Below are 15928 nucleotides of genomic sequence, written 5' to 3' on the forward strand. Positions count from 1 at the left end.
TGGACAGTGAAGTTTTGCTCTCCAAGTCATCGTACATCTGACAAGGTGCCCAAGCAGCTGAGATGTTACTGCACTACTTACCCTGTCCCCTGGATGAATATTAATTTATTCTAAGAGCGTAAATTGATCAAAATGGCTTGAAAGCATTACGCACTCTCATAAGTGCTTTACATGACAAAGTACTACTCACTAGACTTCATCTTAATATTTTACAAAAAGTAAATAGGATTTGGCAAAGTTTTCTGCTTCAGTTAATTACTTGGAAGTAATCATTTTGTCTTACTAGAGGCGCAGCTGAGAGGACAAGCTGTCGCTGACTTAGACAGGAACTTCACAAACTGCAACAGAACAGAATGGTGGTGAACCAACTTTCTGCCCGTTAAGTGCCTATTTATTCCATTCTACTGAACACTGTTTGGTTTATCTTTTTACTAAGATAATCCCCATGGTTTAACAAATTATTAATAAAAAATTATGCTAAAAAGAAAAACACATCACTTCTTCTGCCTTCAAATATCATATTTATCTTACATTAGAGCTCATTTATTTAGAATGACTGTTTGGAGCCCCAAAACCAAGAAAAAAGGCCCTCTGAGCAGTCACAGGAGATGTTCACTGGAAAACCCCTAAGTCGTTTCCTAAAGCTGAAATTTATTTTAGACCATATCCATGTAATCCCAATAATTTGATAATCTTTTACCTAATTAGAAATGAAGTTATAGGGGTGTGAAAGAGGGAATAGTGAAAGGATGATGTCACAACAAACAAATGACAGAGTGGAAAGTGGAAAGTGAGAGAAGACTAAAACAAAAACCTATAAAAATCACAAATAAATATAACTTTAAAAGTCCTGGCATCTAAAGCCATCATATAAGGTCAGTAAGTTCTACACACTCCTTGAGTGTATCACCAAACAGTAAATGCCTTGAAGTCAACATTATTATAAAAGACAAAGTGAGAAAAATGTGTGTGTGTGTGTGTGTGTGTGTGTGTGTGTGTGTGTGTGTGTGTGTGTGAGAGAGAGAGAGAGAGAGAGAGAGAGAGAGAGAGAGAGAGAGAGAGAGAAATCTTTTATGGTGTATAGATACCTAAAAGGAGAAGCTTCTGCTATTGAGAACATCCATTTATATAAAGCACTTCATTACTTGATAATGGCAGACATGTGGAAAGTAATTTAAAAGAAGTACTTTTCACCACCGGTATGTAGAAGAGACATAAAGTGAAAATAAGTACCCTTCTTCAATAGCAACAAATATCTGAGCTATTCCTAGGGAGAAGATTCCAGAGTTGCTGCTACAAATATATTGCCCCTTTGCTCAAGGGTGTCCCTATAAGCATTGTTTTACCACCTATAGAAACTAGATCCTGGTTATATTCACAACCCCAAGAAATCAATCACCACAGAAAAAACAAGTTGGCAAACAGTTCAGCACAGGTTCTAGAGTCACTCTGCTTGGGTGCAAATCCCAGCTATGCTACCTATCTGCTGTGTGATCCTGGGCAATATTTAACCGTACTGTGCCTAACTTTTTTGTTTGTGATTTAGGCTAATAGCACCTACCTCAGAGGACTATAACGAGCATTAAAACCAATGAATGTACTACTATGCTTAATATAAAAAATTTTTACAACTTAAAAATAAGAAAACAAACTAGTCTTTAAAATTGTCAAACAGGTCTGAATAGACATTTCACCAAAAAGAGATACAGATGGCAGAGAAAGACAGCAAAAAATCTCAACATCCTTACTCAACAGGAAAATGCAAATTAAAGCCACAGTACCCGTGCACATCAACAGAATAACTTAAAAAAAAAAAAATTGAAAATACCAAGTGCTAGGGAGGATGTACAGCAACTTCAACTTTCACAAGCAAAGTTGGGAATGCAAAATGGTACAGCCTACTTGGAAAACCATTTAGCAGTTTCTTGTAAACATATACTTATTATACAATCCAGCAGACTCAATCCTAAATATATGCCTAAAAGAAAGGAAAATATATGTCTATTAAAAACAAAAACAAAAACAAAACCTTCTACTGGGGTGCCTCAGTGGCTCAATCAGTTAAGCATCTGACTCTTGATTTCAGCTCGGGTCATGATATCACAGTTGGTGGGATTGAGCCCCACATTAGACTCTCTCCCTCTCTCAAAAATAAATGAACATTTAAAACAACAACAAAAACTTCTACTTAAATATTTATAGAAATTTTATTCAGAATTACCAAATCCTGGAAACCCAAATGTCCATCAACTGGAGAACAGTTAAACACATTGTGGTACATCCATACAATGGGATATTATTAGCAGTAACTTTCGAAATACAGCTACCACATGGATAAATCTAAAAGCATTAGGGAGTGAAATAAGCCTAACTCAAAATATATACTATATGACTCCACTTACACGATGTTCTGGAAAAGGCAAAACAAAAAGGGCAGAATTCCTATCAGTGGCTGCCAGGGGTTAGGAATGAGGGGGAGAGACTGACTACAAAGGGGAACAAGGAAACCATTTGGAGTGATGGAAGCATTCTGTATAGGGATTGTGGTATTGGTTCTATGACCTATATATGTTGTCAAAAATCATAGAACTGTACAACTAAATAGGGCAAATTGCACTGTACATAAAAAATAGCTCAATAAACCTGACTTCAAAAAGAAACTAGTTCATGTGTAATATAGTTATTAATATTGAACTGAGCACTAAGTAAACACTTTATAAACATTAATTTAATATTATGCTTCTTAGTAGAAGCAATCAGTATCAAATAGTTCAGGATGAGAAAGGTTAAGTCTTTAAACTTTTATATAAATAAAATGTGGCATCTTAGGCTTGTGATGCAAATATATTATACTTGTACATACAGTTGATGTCTATTTCTATAATTAGATCTGTATCAAGTCAGTATATACCTTAATACAAAGCTGTCATGGCTACTTGGAGGAATTTTCAGCATTTATATTTGAACTATTAGTTTAGCAAGATTAGGTCAATTAAATGAATTGAATGCAGCTAAACTTAGGACACTGTAAATTTCTTTCTTTAAAATACAACTTATAAAAAGAATTTACAATGCAAGCAAGGACTCTCTTCTTTCCTTTCATTGTTACTGCTTCTCTTTGAACTCAAATGTGAAAAATCCCAGTATCTGAAAATATTAAACAGTCTCATGCTGATATCTAGAATACCTGGGCTTTAAAAAAAGGCTTGCTCTGAATCTGTCCCCTCGTTCAGGAGCCAACAGGAGAGATGGAAGAAGCATGCAAAGATCAAATCATTAAAATGATAAATGACCAAAATCACTATTCTCTACTACTTATTTTTTTATTTATTTTGCGAGTGAGAGAGAGCACAAGTGGGGAGGGGCGCAGAGACAGAGAAAGAGAGAAAGAGAGAGAGAGAGAGAGAGAGAGAGAGACAGAGAGAGAGAGAGACAGAGAGAGAGAGAGAGAGAGAATCCCAGGTAGGCTCCAAACTGTCAGTGCAGAGCCTGAGGCAGGGCTCAAATTCACAAACTGTGAAATCATGACTTGAGCCAAAGTCAGATGCTTAACTGAGCACCCCAGGCACCTGTCTCCACTATTTAAATATAAAAAAAATTTTTTTTTTTAAGACTGGGATTCAGTGTTCTAAATATTTCAGTGGGAAAGGATTCTCAAAGTATAATCCCAGGTTCTGAACAACATGCAGCATTTCCAAATGTGACCTTAAATGTCAAACATAGTTAATTCTCTATCATCTATCACTAGTGGGTTAAAACAAGGCCTCCTTTCCTGTTTCTGCACCCATTATTAAGTAGGACACATCCATAAGGAACATTCTCCTGGACAAGCGTCTGTGTGTTTTAAAAGGCACACCAAAGTCAAAAGGGGCCATCGCAGCGCCTGGGTGGCTCAGTGGATCGAAGGCTGACTTCAGCTCAGGTCATGATCTCACAGTTAGTGAGTTCAAGCCCACTGTCAGGCTCTGTGCTTATAGCTCAGAGCCTGGAGCCTGCTTCGGATTCTGTGTCTCCCTCTTTCTCTGGTCCTCCCCTACTTATACTCTGTCTCTGTCTCTGAAAAATAAACATTAAAAAAAAATTTTTTTTTTAATTTTTTTTTTCAACGTTTTTTATTTTATTTTTGGGGACAGAGAGAGACAGAGCATGAACGGGGGGGGGGGGGGGGGGGCAGAGAGAGAGGGAGACACAGAATCGGAAACAGGCTCCAGGCTCTGAGCCATCAGCCCAGAGCCCGACGCGGGGCTCGAACTCACGGACCGCGAGATCGTGACCTGGCTGAAGTCGGACGCTTAACCGACTGTGCCACCCAGGCGCCCCCCAAAAAAATTTTTTTTAAGAGGGGACCAGGCTTTGGCTGGTTTTGTTTACTAATGTATTCCTATCATTAAGACAGGGCCTAACACACAGCAGAAACTCAGAGACATGAATAAATAACTTTTCTAAAACAGTTCATTAAAGGAAAATTATAGCATATCAGGATTTTACTGCGCAAATATTTTTTAAAGATATGATTTGGCCCATAATTTGATACTGCAAAATTCACGTACCTACCTGTGTTATAAGATTCCATTGTAGGTACTATTTTGGATGTTGTTCTTTCCCTTCTTGTCAAAAACAACCCAAGAATTGATTGTACAATTATATTTTTTATGATGCTCCCAGGTAATATTCTGACTGCAATCTCAAATTTCATATAGATGTATCTTTTATACATGATGTGATATATCTTTTAATCTCTTTTGATTAAATTTTAAATTCAATGTTAAAGACAATGTGTCCTTTACTTCAGTGGATTGTAACCAGGGATGTACCTGTGAATTACCTAAAGGAGCTTCATGCCTACTGTTGGAAACAGACTGAATAATGTGGGTAGAAGCCATGCTTCTGAGCACCTCTGCTCTACTGCTCTGCAGCCTTACAATCTAATGTAGTTAGTGGTCTTCACACAGCAGTCACTCAAAAAGATGCTTGTTCCCTTACTATTCAGTAATTTCTAAATGTTGTGGAGAGGAAATCCTCTATTTTTTACATTGAGTTTAGAGTGAAACTTAAGATCCTCCTTTGCTACTGCATCATACTGTAGGAAAAATAATATCGCAACAACATCCTAACTGTCCCTTTTCCTACCACCAACTACCTATTTCCAATTCACCTTTCACTCTGCTATCACAGAATCTTCCTTTAAAAAACACTATGTGAATTGATGTGATTATCAACTCATGACTGAAAAAAAAGAAACAAACTTTGATTCCCCCGAAATAAAATAACCTAGACTACCTACCATGGTTTTCAAACTTTTGTTACACAGTTGAATTCTTACAAAAATCTTCAAGGAACTGAGATACTACATACATTTAAGTCTTTGTTGTTTTCAGAAAGTCTAAAAATACCAATCCTATCCAAACTCATTTTAAAAATAGGGAAAGGAGGGGTGCCTGGGTGGCTCAGTTGGTTAAGCCTGACTTTGGCTCAGGTGATGATCTTGTGGTTTGTGTGTCCAAGCCCCGTGTCAGGCTCTGTGCTGACAGCTTGGAGTCTGCTTCAGGTTCTGTGTCTCCCTCTCTCTCTGCCCCTCCCCCACTTGTACTCTGTCTCTCTCTCAAAAATAAACATTAAAATTTTTTTAATTAAAAAAATAAAAATCGGGAAAGGAGATAACTGACTTGCCCAATGTCAAGTTCATGACTGATCTGAGGTACTCCTAGGTATCCACTCATTTAACATTTACTGAGCATCTACTATGTGCCAGGCACTCTTCCAGGCCCTTGCTACATAGCAGTGAACAAAGGAGACACACTGTTGGTAAATGATCCCTCCCCACATGGCACTTATATTCTAGTAAGGGACAAACATTATGGACTAAATACAGAGCATGTCAATTATAAATAAAAGATAAAATACACATATGCTAGTGATAAGGACAAAGAAGGAAAAAAACATAATAGCAAAGAGAAAAATAGAACATTTTAGACTAGCTAGGGAGGATTTACTTTTGCCATGTCACCTTTGCATAAAGACCTCTAGCCATGTAGACATATCTAAGAAAGAACATTCTAGACAGAGAAAGCCTGTACAAAGACTCTAACAGGGAGCTTAACTGATACATTTAAGGAAAGCAAGGAGGCCAGTGTGGGTCAAGTAGAGAAAATAAGAAGAGTAAGAGGAGAAGAGTACTAGGAACTAGTGGAGAGCCTCACTGTTTAGAGACTTAATAGTTGGAGAGTTTTCAGCACATGAGTCATAAGATTTGACCGCTGTGATGAAAACACACTGCAAAGGGGCAAGGAAGGAAGCGAGGAGAAGCTAATGCAATAATCCAAAGAGGATAATGACTAAAACAAAGGAGGCAGCATAAGAGGAAGATCTGACTCAATTATGGATGTTTTTGAGGAATACCCAATGAAATTTCTAAATGGACGGAAGTAGTTGGTGGGGAAAGAAAGGCTTCAAAACTCCATTTCTGGCAACTGAAAGACTGCTGTTGCCCAAACTGAGCCAGGAAAGACTACAGATGATGACGGTTTGGGGTATGGAAACATCAGGAGCTCAGTTTTAAACTCATTAAGTTTGAGATGTTCATCAGCTCTCCAAGTGGACATGTCAAATTGGACAGATTGCCTTGGAGTTGCAGACATAGTCCTAAGGCCAAGGGAAGGGATATGGGCTAGGTATAGAAATTGTAGTCATTAACATATATACAATAATAAAGCTACAGGTAGAAAAGGTAAGGACGACAGACCTCTGGGACACTCCAATATTGAGAGGTAGAGGAGAGGAGGTAAAGTTAGCAGAGAAGGCTGAGAAGGAGTATCCAAAAATATCGCAGGAAAACACAGCAAATACGGTATTACCCTGGAATTTGAGTAAAAGTGTTTCCAAAAGAAGGGATTGAGCAACTGTGCCAAATGCTGATGACATATCAAATAAAATGATGTCTGAGAAAAAAATGGCAGTTGAATTCAGCAACATGAACGTCACTGTTAATTTTTTTTTTTTCTGATGTTTTAATTTATTTTTTAAGACAGAGAAAGCATGAGCTGGGGAGGGGCAGAGAGAGAGGGAGACAGGAATCGAAGCAGGTTCTGCACTGACAGCAGAGAGCTTGATGCGGGGCTCAAACCCATGAGTTGTGAGATCATGACCTGAGCTGAAGTCAAGATGCTTATCTAACTGAGCCACCCAGGTGCCCCACATCACTGTTAACTTTGTTTTCATGCTATGATAGAAAAAAAAAAAAGATAAGTAAAACATCAGATTACAGGGAATTTAACAGAGATTGAAAGGTGAGAAACTGTTGTGAATGAGTCAAGAACAGATTTGAGAGGGGAAGGGAGGGCTTCTTTAAGAAAGGCAGTGCCATTTCTATTGCCAAGAACATTCCATTTTGTATTGCAGTTAATTTTGTACAAGTCTATCTATACATCGATAAACTGGTAACCCATTCAAGAGCAGGAACCATACCCTGCAGCTTGTACGACCGACTGTCTGTGGACAGAAGTTTGAAGAGTGGAGAACAAAAATCACAACCAGGCTACATTTAAGAAATAAGTCTCCTGGGTTGCCCGGGTGGCTCAGTCGGTTGAGCATCCAGCTCTTGATTTTGTCTCAGGTGAGGATCTCACCGTTCGTGGGATGGAGCCCAACACCAAGCTCTGCGCTGGCACACAGTCTGCTTAAGATTCTCTCTCTGCCCCTCTCCTGCTCTCTCAAATATAAATAAATAAATTTAAAAAAATAAAGAAGTCTCCTCATCAAACTTTTACTTAACTGAATACATAAAATTACCAGATATTCAGAATAACTGGAAATTTTTATAATTACCCCCAAAATTCAATTACATTTATGTCAGTTCACTAATAAGATATTTTTAAAAACACAAGAAACCCGATACCAATATTTTGGAAACTTTTTTTTTTTTTTAATCCTACGGCAGGAGAATATTTAAGCAAATGGGCTTTTAGCACAAGTTCAAAAAACTTATCTCTAATACCCCAAACCTCCATGCTCTTTAAAAAGAGAAAAGAAAAAGACACCTTTTGCCATTAGTAAAGTTTAAGATTATGGTAGAAAGCAAACCTCTTGGGATGCCTGGGTGGCTCAGTCGGTTGAGCGTCCAACTTCAGTTCAGATCATGATCTCACTGTTTGTGGCCTCGAGCCCTGTGTCGGGCTCTGTGCTGACAGCTCAGAGCCTGGAGCCTGCTTTGGATTCTGTGTCTCCCTCTCTCTCTGCCCCTCCCCCACTCATGCTCTGTCCCTGTCTCAAAAATAAAATAAACATTAAAAAAAAAAAAGCAAACTTCTTATTTTAAAATAGCCTGATTTACACTATTTAGACTCTGTCTATTTTTATATAATATTTATTATCTAACACAAATTAAAGATCCTGTTTACAAAGAGATTAAGAAAAAGCTTAGTATTACGGCTTTAATTCTCATAAACAGATTAACTCAAAGTTAATTCATAATTGCTTGTGCACTGATGACTTACTTGGCATGACTTTCTGCTTAGGACTAAATCACAGAATGCTTAGCCCTAAATATTATAACCCACCAATGTGAAAAAAATTACATTCTATCATTTTTGCTCTTTAATAAAAATAAATATAAACAAAAAAGGGGAACTTTAGGATATGTTAAAGGAACACGAACTTCAATTTCTAATTGTACTGCTGGTCAAAATCAAGAAATGAAAAAACCGACATTAGCAACTAGCCATGTAGTCCAAAGCATGGGCTTTAGAGTAGGTGACCTGGGTTCGGTCCCAGCTCCACTATTAACTAATTGTATGACCTAGGGCTATTTAAACTCTCTGTGCCTATGTTTTTACTTCTGTAAAAAGGATCATGCTAATCCCTATTTCACCAAAAAACTCACTTAAATTGCTTATTATAATACCAGGAGGACACATGATGTGTTCTCAATTATTTATCAAAAAACAGGAGGAGAGGAGATAACACACTAGAAGTACATTTATAATCAGCAATAAAACGGAATGAACTATTGATAAACACAACTTGGATGACTCTCAAAAACATTATGAGTCAAAGAAGCCATTGTCAAAAGGTTACATACTCTAGGATTCCAAATATATGACATTCTCTGAAATATCAAAGTATAATGTTGGAGAACTTATCAGTGGTTGCAGGGGCATTGATTAGGGGTAGGATGTGACTATAATGAGAGAGCATGAGGGAGTTTTGAGGGGGGATGGAATTGTTCTACATCCTGATTAAAAAAAAAAAAAAGGTGGGGGGGCACCTGGGTGGCTCAGTAGGTTAAGTGTCTAACTAGATTTCAGCTCAGGTCACGAACTCACGGCTTATGAGTTTGAGCCCCATATCAGGGTGCTGTGAGCACAGAGCCTGCTTGAGATTCTCTCTCTCTGCCCCTCCCCCACACTCAATCAAAATAAACTTAAAAAAAAAAAAAAAACCCAAGACCTGATATATGTTGCTACCAAAAAATAATTTTTAAAGGCCAATTTTACTCTATAATTTTAAAAATGAAACAATTGGGTCACCTGGGTGGCTCATTCAGTTAAGCGTCTGACTTTGCCTCAGGTCATGATCTCACAGGTTCAGGGGTTTGAGCCCTGCATCAGGCTCTGTGCTGACAGCTCACAGCCTGGAGCCTACTTCAGATTCTGTGTTTCCCTCCCTCTCTCTCTCTCTCTGCCCTTCTGCTTGTGCACGCTCTCACTCTCTCTCTCAAAAATAAATAAAAATAAATATTAAAAAAAGTAAAATTAAACAATTTGTTTAAAACCCCAAAGTCCAAAAAGTCATTACTCCAGTCCCTGACCATGAGAGAATAGAAGACAAAAGACAAAATCAAACTGAGGGACATTCTACAAAATATCTGCCTGATAGTCTGAAAATGTCAGAGTCAAAAAAAAAAAAAGACAAGAAACCATCAGAGATTTGAGAGAATTAAGAAGACGCAACAATTAAATGCAGGGCAGCTGGGTGGCTCAGTCATTAAGCATCTGACTTCGGCTCAGGTCATGATCTCACAGTGAGTTCAAGTACCACATAGGGTGAGCTTGAGCCCTGCTTTGCGTGAGCCCCGCTTCTCCCCTTTCTCCCCACACCCCTCGCTCACTTGCACCCCCTCTCTCAAAAAAACAAAGACAACTAAGTGCAACACATCCTGGAACAGAAAAAAGACATCAGTAGAAAAACTATGAAAAATTCTAATAAGGTTTATAGTATTCTACCAATCTTAGTTTCTTAAGTTTCTGGGTTTTGTTTTGTTTTGAGAGCAAACATGGGGGAGGGGCAGAGGGAGAGGGGGAGAGACAGAATCTTAAGGAGGCTCCACACTCAGCAAGTATTCTCACTCCTAGCTGGATCTCTCAACCATAAGATCATGACCTTAGCCGAAATCAAGAGTTGGATGCTCAACCACCTGAGCCACTCAGGCGCCCCTTGATTTCTTAGTTTTGATAGCTGTAATGTGATTGTGTATGACATTAACATTAGTAGAAGCTGGATGAAGAACATAGAGAAGCTCTGTACTATTTATGCAATTCTTCTGTAAGCCTAGAATCACTTCAAAATAGGTTTAAAAAGATTAAATACCAGAAAAAGTAAGGTTTGCAATAATTTCATGAAGCAAAAATATGTTATTTCTCTTCCAGAAACCAACCAATGCCATCCTGCATATTTTCATCCCCTCAGTGTAAGTTTAACTACCTAGCCTAGTTTGTACCTACATTAATATGTTATCTGAAAGGGATAAAACAGATTGTACCATAAATGATATAACTTATTAGCTATACTCACTTCCAGTATATATGTTTATACCTTTAAAAATTGTATCAACATTTGATTTCCCAATTCAAGAATGATGCTTTTTAAAAAAGGAATTTCTCATAAATCCTACCTCTTAATATTCCTATTAAAAAAACAAAACTTTCAATAGCCTACTAGTGCCCACAGAATAAATTCTAATATAAGATATTTTTGCATCTTGACTTTGGTCTACCTTATTGTAGCCTCACTTGTGGCCTTTCCACCTCCCAACAAACACCCACAATCCACCTTTGCTGAGCTTAATTCAGAGCATGTCATGCTTTCTACCTCCGTATTTGCTGGCCTTCCCCACCAAGTAAATCTCCTGCAAAGCCCCTCTCTCCATCACTACAAGAAAGAATTGGTCCCTTTGAGCCTCACTCTGTATTTTAAAAATTGTCTGATAGATGCATGCATCACATTGTTTAGGTATTCACATAAACATTTACGTACTGTTGTACAAAGCACTCTGACAGGTTTTGGGACTTAAAGATGAACTGATTTCCTTCATAACTCTTCCTGACTACTCTGCTGGAATAACTGGTGAAGAACATATCGTTGTTGTTGTTGTTTTTAAATCACTTGTTTACATGTCTCACTGGTCACATATTTTAGCCTGATAGCATTCCTGACCCACAATAGTTCTGTAATAAATATTTGCTGAATGAAAACATTTGGAAGTCAACTAAATATTGGCTCAATGATAAATCTGTTTTTTCTCTTCCACACAAAACAAACCATTCTCAGGCCATTTCTGTAGAAGTCTAAATTACACAAAAAGCAAGGCCTTTTCCTAACTTTCCTGAATGGACTGATATCTCTGAATAGTTTGGTTAAGGCTGGGTCTGGCAGCCCTATTTGGGGATCAAGGCAAGAACAGTAAACTTTATATTCATTAAGAAATCACAGTTTCTGGGTTAGTCCCCATGCTCACACCTGAACATCTCATTGTGTTAATAGACAATGAATACAATTAAACAGAGAGAGAGGCATGGAGAGAGAAGGAGAGAAAAAAGAAAAACTCCCAGTAGAGTAGAACTGATTATCCAAATAGGGCCCTTTCCCTCAACTTTTGGTCTTCTGTCCCTCTCAGGCTTTTACTTACACAACCTTCTGTCAATAAGCTAATTCTAAATAATTAGAAACAAACTGGTAATTGTTTCAGTAAAAAGGAATATTCAAATGAGATACTTAGCCTACAGGCTTTATATTTCACAATACTGTACACATGGAACAATTAGTGACTTCTTTAAACTCTTATTTTACTACCATCACAAAGGATACACTTTAGCTGTAGCTAAACTGCTCTGCTGCTCTTCTTCCCTACTTGAAACCATATCACTGGTACAAATGAAAACTTTAAAACTTAAAAGTATTTTAGATCTACGATCATTTCAGAAAATATTTCTTGGACTCACACAACGCTCTCAGTATTTCAATGTTCTCAAATTTCTATCTCCAGGTCTTGCTCTTGAACTCCAGATTCTTCTATCCAACTTGACAACTCCATTCAAATGTCTAATAGACTTTTCAAACTTACCTCATCCAAATCTCAATTCCTGATCTTCCCTCCAAAACCTACTCTACCCAGTTGTCTCCAGTTGTCCTGGTAGAGATTCAACACTTCTAGCTGCTCACAACAAAAACCTTGGCCACTGACTCTTCTTTCAGTCCTCTAGTCATATCCAACCTGTCGAAAAAATCCTGTTGGTTCAATCTTCAAAACATATATAAAATCCGAAAATCATTCAACTTCATTGCTACTCTCACGCTGCAAACCACCTTCCGCTCTCATCTGCATCACTTCAGAGTCTTCCTGCTTCTATTCTTCTTTCCCTACAACATACTCTCAAAGCAGCAGCCAGAAGTAACCTATTTAAAAAGACAAGTCAGGTTATATCACTCTCCTGCTTCAAAACCCTCCTGTAGTTCTTCTTTTCACACACAAAAATAGAAGTCTTCATAACAACTTCAAGGATAATATCCTACTCTGGCCCCAACCTCTATGATTGTATCTCTTACTACTTCCTGCTTGCTTGCTCTCTTCTCATCATACTGACCTCTCCTTGCTATCCCAGGAACATATCAAGCATTCTTCCCCTCCAGGTCTATGCACTGCCTGTTCTCACCGCCAGGGAGCCTTTTCTGTTAGATATCCAGGTAGCTAACCTCCTCTACTTACAGTAAACCACTGAAGTAATAGGTACTAAACTGTTCAGACTTCTCAGTGTGAAATATGACTCTGCCTCTTCTCTATCCTTTAAATATGGAATTGGCCAAGTGATTTGCTTTGGCCAATGACATAATAACAAAACACAAGCACAGGCCTACCAAGTACAGGTACACGGGAGCTTAACCTCTCTTGCTGCTTGGGATCCCTTCAGCCACCACTAAGGTATGAGAGCCACACAGAGAGCCCCTCAGCCATGTGAGCAAAGCCACTCTAGATTAAGTATATAGCCCCAGGCGAGTCAGTTCTGATCTGAAGAATCACCCAATCATAAAAAATAACAATATACAGGATACACATAGTTGCTAAAAAATCATGATGTGCTCATTTAAAGCCAGGATTAAAAACCATTCTCACTGTAGAATCCTATGTCATTTCTATAACATCCCAAACTTTTTAAAAACCTCCTATTTTGAACTTTAGAATTTAGTGTGAACCACCTCAACAGACATTTCCCAAATTTAAAGATACTAAAATGAGCGTGTATAACCTGCTACATATTAAGAATTCAGATAATTACAAATTAGAAAAATAAGTCCCCAGGACTTAACAACCTCTCTCTGCTTTTATTTTTGCTACTGTTTCCCACTATCCTTTCTCCCCATTCTTCAAGACTCTGCTAAAGTTGAGCTGAGAGAATATATAAGAAAAGTGATGAAACCTTAAAAAAAAAAAAAGGATATGCCTTAAATTATCTCAAGTATCTAAATGTAGGTAAAGACAGGGACACCTGGGTGGCTCAGTCAGTTAAGTGTCCGACTCTTGATTTTGGCTCAGGTCATGATTGCAGGGTCGTGGAATCAAGCCCTGTGTCAGGAACCATGCTGGGTGTGGAGCCTGCTTGGGATTCTCTCTCTCTGCCCCTGCTTGTGCTTGCTCTCTCTAAACAAAACAAAACAAACAACAACAACAACAAAAAACCCAACCCCAATTTTGACAACCTCAAACCCATCTACCATTCCTTCTCATTCCCTTCACAGCTAAGCTTGCTCAAAGATTTATCTGTATTCCATTTCTTCATTTCCCACTCATTCTTAGACTCATACTAATCTAATCTAATCCTACCACTATTATGCCACTAAATCTGTTCTAACTAAAGTCAATGACCAGACAGGTAAACCCAATTAACGCTTTCAGAACTTGTTCTGTTGGACCTGATAAATGTTCTGTCCTGCTTTTTCCCCAATTCTGGACTACTTTCCCTTAGTCGTCTCTGCCCCGCCTCCACGTACCTCCCACTGAACAGTAGAGGTTCCAAAGATTCCACTGAAGGCCGCCTTCTCTCTCTACACTCTCCCTGGGCAAATCCATCCATTTCTAGGGTTTCAACTACCAAGTTAGAGTATAAAGGTGAAAATCACCTCTGTTCAATTACCCTTGATATTCCCCTTAAATTTGTTAAGTACATGTCACCACATCAACAGGCCACATTGAAAATCAATATATCATCTGAATAAATACAAATGAACCATTTTTCCCTCGGACATTCAAGCACCAGATTGAGTAGGTAATTCATATTTAAAAGCCACATTGTAGGAAAAGATACATAGTTTTTCTCCTTACTTCCACTCCATTCCACCAACATACTTTTTGGTTTAAAACTCATCAATGTCTGTCATCTTTGCATAAGATAATATCCAAACCCCTTAACATGGCCTACAATGCCTTACATAATCTGATATGTGCCACTGTTACCTCCCACCACTTTTCACACATCACAGCCCTCAGGGCCTTCTTTCATCTCCCAAAGGATACCCTTTCTTTCCCGGCTTTGGAGCATTTGCAAAATGCTACTCCCTCAAGTCTCACTTCCCTTTCTGTTTGTTCCCTGCTTTTTCCCAGCCACTGCTTACTCATCCTTCAGGTCTCTATTTAAATGTCATTTTCTTAGAGAAGCTTTTTCAGTATAGCCTTTCCACCTGCTCTGTCAGGGGTCTGTCTCCCTGGTGTGTGTGTAACACTCAAGCACACTTTTTTACTTGTTCAGTCGGTATCTGTCTCCCACACTAAACTGTAAGCTTCTTGAGGATCTTGTCTGCTTTTCTCATGGTTCTGTCCTCAGCACCTAATACCTGAATATCGACCAGATTAGTAACTTCAACCTCATTACAGAGGTTTTTATAACCTTACATTCTGCATATCCAAATATAAATTCAAATTTCCCTTTACAAAAAACTACAGTAAAATATACATAAAATTTACCATCTTAACTATTTTTAAGTGTGCAGTTTAATGGCAATAGGTACATTCACACTGTTGTGCAACTGATCTCCGTAACTCTTTTCATCTTGTAAAACTGAAACTCTCTACCCATTAAACAAATCCCAACTCCCCCTTCCCCCAGCCTCTGGCAATCATCATTCTACTTTGTCTCTATGATTTTGATTACACTTTGATACCACAAATAAGTGGAATCGTGCAGTATGTGTCTTTTTGTGACTAGCTTATTTCACTTAGCATGTCCTGCAGGTTCATCCACGTTGTAGCAAATTGCAGAATTTCCTTCCTTTTTAAGACTGAAAAATATTCTACTGTATGTACATACCACATTTTGTTTATCCTTTTATCCACCGAAGAACACTTAGGTAATTTCCATCTTTCACCTATTGTGAATAATGTTGCTGTGAACATGGATGTACAGAGTCTCTTGGAGACTCTGCTTTTAATTCTTTGGGCAGATAGCCATAAATGGGAATGCTGGATCATATAGTAATTCTATTTCTAACTTTTCGAGGAACCACCATAAAACTTTCCAAAGTAGCTGTGCCATTTTACATTCCTATGAACAGTACACTAGAGCTCCAATTTCTCCATATTCTCTCCAACACTTGTTATTTCCTGTCTTTTTTTTAATACCAGGCATTCTAATGAGTATGTAGTTTTGCTTTTATGCAAAATGTA

The 15928-nt window shown here is 38.2% G+C and overlaps 1 protein-coding gene across 1 annotated transcript in view; it reads right to left on the reverse strand.

Annotated features, from left to right (window-relative positions):
* The window catches only part of ELF1 (E74 like ETS transcription factor 1), a 111121-nt gene that overhangs the window by 85608 nt on the left and 9585 nt on the right, over nucleotides 1–15928 (reverse strand). The gene's annotated exons all lie outside the window — the stretch shown is intronic.

The sequence above is a fragment of the Puma concolor genome, chromosome A1, assembly GCF_028749965.1.
Source record: "Puma concolor isolate L17-30 chromosome A1, mPumCon1.1.hap2, whole genome shotgun sequence".
NCBI lineage: Eukaryota > Metazoa > Chordata > Mammalia > Carnivora > Felidae > Puma > Puma concolor.